The sequence below is a fragment of the Hyperolius riggenbachi genome, chromosome 12 (assembly GCF_040937935.1).
Source record: "Hyperolius riggenbachi isolate aHypRig1 chromosome 12, aHypRig1.pri, whole genome shotgun sequence".
Classification (NCBI taxonomy): Eukaryota; Metazoa; Chordata; class Amphibia; order Anura; family Hyperoliidae; genus Hyperolius; species Hyperolius riggenbachi.
The window spans coordinates 106,372,630-106,376,694 of NC_090657.1; positions in this window are offsets into that span (position 1 = coordinate 106,372,630).

The following is a 4,065-nucleotide window of genomic DNA, read 5'->3' on the forward strand; positions in this document are numbered from 1 at the left end:
GCTTCTATTATGTTATCATCAGAAAAGTCACTCAAACAGTGATATCAAGCTCCCAAAAAATAAGTTTTCTGTTTTTTTTTTTTCCTAGCTTACTAAGTAGCAGAACATAACTCTCTTATATATGATACAAAATAAGACAGAGCCAATAGTAGAAATATAACCTTAGAGTCATTCATATTCCATTCCTAATAGCTAGCGTTGGGGTGGATGCGGTGTTCTATTACTAATGATCTGAGGGCCTCCCAAGCTAGGTGTTTATGTGCTTAAAAGAGCCAAACTTATGGAATTAAGTGGACCCATATAAGGAAGTAGTGGAAAATTTGCCCTAGTCATATATGGTGTTTGTCTTAGAGGTCTTATATTGGAAGTAGACCCTGTTCTCTTGTTGAAAATACGGTTCATAAGCCTTAAGAGTATTAAGTATAGTGATAAGAATATAGCGGTTTTGAGAGTCGGGACCTTTTCCAGGATGAAAGGGACAATGTTGGAGGGGGTTATCACTGCCCACCCACGATTTTCCTATTCCATAACAGTTTTGTATTCGTCAGAGCTTTGAAATTCGTACCACACAGCCCAGGTAGTAGAAATTCTATGAGTTTGGTCATGGGCAATCAATATTATTTCTTCCAGATCTTTTATTTTATTGAGTCTCTGGAACCAGGCCTTGATAGTAGGGATGGTAGGTGTGTTCCAGTATGCGGGTATAAGGGCTCTTGCTGAGTTTATCATGTGGGGTAAAATAGACTTCCTGTATGCGGGGGGAGATGTGGTTGAATTGTGTAGAAGATAGGTATCTGGGGAGAACTTGACCGCCATACCAGAGACCACTCCTATAATTCTGTGTACTTCATGCCAGAAAGAGTCTAACTTTGGGCAGTTCCAGGCTATATGCAAAAGATCTCCAGGAGCTTTGTTACATCTCCAGCAGGTATTAGCATAATTTGGGTTAAATTTGTGCAGGACCGATGGGGTTCTATACCAGAGAGTTTGAAATTTAAAGTTCTGTTCTTTGGAGTTTGTATCTCTTACTGATTTGTGGGTGTTAGTAAAAATGGTTGCCCATTGGTCATCTGTTAAGGGGGCTGGGAGAAGATTATTCCATTTTTCTCGGAAGTGTAACCTCGGTCCTGGCCTGGCGGTCAAAAGCAGGGAATAAGCCCAAGACAGCATATGTTCCCTTGGGGACACCTCTAGACATTTTTTGTCAAATACTGTGAGAGGCGTCAGCGCCTTGTTTCTCACTTTCTGTGAGAGAATAAAGTGTCGTATCTGAAAATAAACCCACTTAGGTATTTGTACGTCTGGGTCTGGGTCTGACTCGGGTTTTACTGGATTAGCCATGTGCTTGTTCCAGGGTTTTGACACAGGTACTACTTATGTCAGAAAAATCATCAGGACTTCTAGGCAACTGGCATTGTTCGCAAGGAAATAAATATGGCAACCTCCATATCCCACTCGCCTCGGGCTCCCTTTAATGAGAACAGGGTGGAGGGTGATCGTGGGGCTAAATACATACCTGTCCTGACATCTGTGGAGCACAGGAATTTCCGCCATTGATCGACGGCCGATTTGACCACTCTGATCGAATCGTCTAGAAATCGATGTAGCAGGAAGCACGATCGATCAATTCCTGGCCGATTTAGATTGATTTGCTCAATCGGTCTGGATGGAAAATTTAGGTTGAGCGGTTGCTGGCAGCAGATCGATGGCCCATAGAGTTGCATTGGATCGAATGGTGCAATAATGCATTTCGATCGATTTTCAATAGATTTAATTCTGAAATCTATTCCTAGTGTGTGGCACACATCAAATAGATTCCTGTCAGATTTGACCTGACCGGATTCTATCTGATAGTCGAATCTGCTGCAAATCTATGTGTATGGCCACCTTTAGGTTGTTACTGCATGGCAAGCTGAAAATACTGACCACTGAGGTAAATTACCGACAAGGCGTCGGCTGGATAATGTACTGGTTAACCACTTGAGGACCGCGGGCTTTACCCCCCTTAAGGACCAGACCCTTTTTTCCATTCAGACCACTGCAGCTTTCATGGTTTATTGCTTGCTCATACAACCTACCACCTAAATGAATTTTGGCTCCTTTTCTTGTCACTAATAAAGCTTTCTTTTGGTGCTATTTGATTGCTGCTGCGATTTTTACTTTTTATTATATTCATCAAAAAGACATGAATTTTGGCAAAAAAAATGATTTTTTTTAACTTTCCGTGCTGACATTTTTCAAATAAAGTAAAATTTCTGTATACATGCAGCACGAAAAATGTGGACAAACATGTTTTTGATTAAAAAAAAAAACCCATTCAGCCTATATTTATTGTTTGGGTAAAAGTTATAGCGTTTACAAACTATGGTGCAAAAAGTGAATTTTCCCATTTTCAAGCATCTCTGACTTTTCTGACCCCCTGTCATGTTTCATGAGGGGCTAGAATTCCAGGATAGTATAAATACCCCCCAAATGACCCCATTTTGGAAAGAAGACATCCCAAATTATTCACTCAGAGGCATAGTGAGTTCATAGAAGATATTATTTTTTTGTCACAAGGTAGCGGAAAATGACAGTGTGACAAGAAAAAAAAAAGTTTCCATTTCTGCTAACTGTGTGACAAAAAAAAGCATCTGCAAATTTTGATGACAGGTGGTCTATAAGGGGGCGAATTTTGTGGAACCGGTCATAAGCAGGGTGGCCTTTTAGATGACAGGTTGTATTGGGCCTGATCTGATGGATAGGCTGGGTGACAGGAGGTGATTGATGGGTGTCTTAGGGAGTGGTTAGAGGGGAAAATAGATGTAATCAATGCACTGGGGAGGTGATCGGAAGGGGGTCTGAGGGTTTGGCCGAGTGATCAGGAGCCCACACGGGGCAAATTAGGGCCTGATCTGATGGGTAGGTGTGCTAGGGGGTGACACGAGGTGATTGATGGGTGTCTCAAGGTGTGGCTAGAGGGGGGAATAGATGCAAGCAATGCACTGGCGAGGTGATCAGGGCTGGGGTCTGAGGGTGTGGGCGGGTGATTGAGTGCCCTAGGGGCAGATAGGGGTCTAATCTGATGGGTAGCAGTGACGGGGTAATTAGTGGGTGTTTAGGGTAGAGAACAAATGTAAACAATGCATTTGGGAGGTGATCTGACGTCGGATCTGCGGGCGATCTATTGGTGTGGGTGGGTGATCAGATTGTCCGCAAGAGGCAGGTTAGGGGCTGATTGATGGGTGGCAGTGACAGGGGGTGCTTGATGGGTGATTGACAGGTGATCAGTGGGTTATTACAGGGAAGAACAGATGTAAATAATGCAGTGGCGAATTGATAAGGGGTGAGGGGGGGGGGGGGGTCTGAGGGCAATCTGAGCATGTAGGCGGGTGATTGGGTGCCCGCAAGGGGCAGATCAGGGTCTGATCTGATGGGTAACAGTGACAGGTGGTGATAAGGGGTGATTGATGGGTAATTAGTGGGTGTTTAGGGTAGAGAACAGATGTAAACACTGCACTTGGGAGGTGATCTGACGTCGGATCTGCGGGCGATCTATTGGTGTGGGTGGGTGATCAGATTGCCCGCAAGGGGCAGGTTAGGGGCTGATTGATGGGTGGCAGTGACAGGAGGTGATTGACAGGTGATCAGGGGGATAGATGCAGACAGTACACAGGGGGGGGGGGGGGTCTGGGGAGAATCTGAGGGGTGGGGGGTGATCAGGAGGGAGCAGGGGGCAGTTTAGGGAATAAAAAAAAGCGTTTACAGATAGTGACAGGGAGTGATTGGGTGCAAACAGTGGTCTGGGGGGTGGGCAGGGGTTGGTCTGAGGGGTGCTGTGGGTGATCAGGGGGCGGGGGGAGAAATCAGTGTGCTTGGGTGCAGACTAGGGTGGCTGCAGCCTGCCCTGGTGGTCCCTCGGACATTGGGACCACCAGGGCAGGAGGCAGCCTGTATAATACACTTTGTATACATTACAAAGTGTATTATACACTTTGTATGCGGCGATCCGGGTGCTAGTAACCCGCCGGCGCTCCCAAACAGCCGGCGGGTTACAGCGCGAGGGGGCGGAGCCAGTCCCCTGGC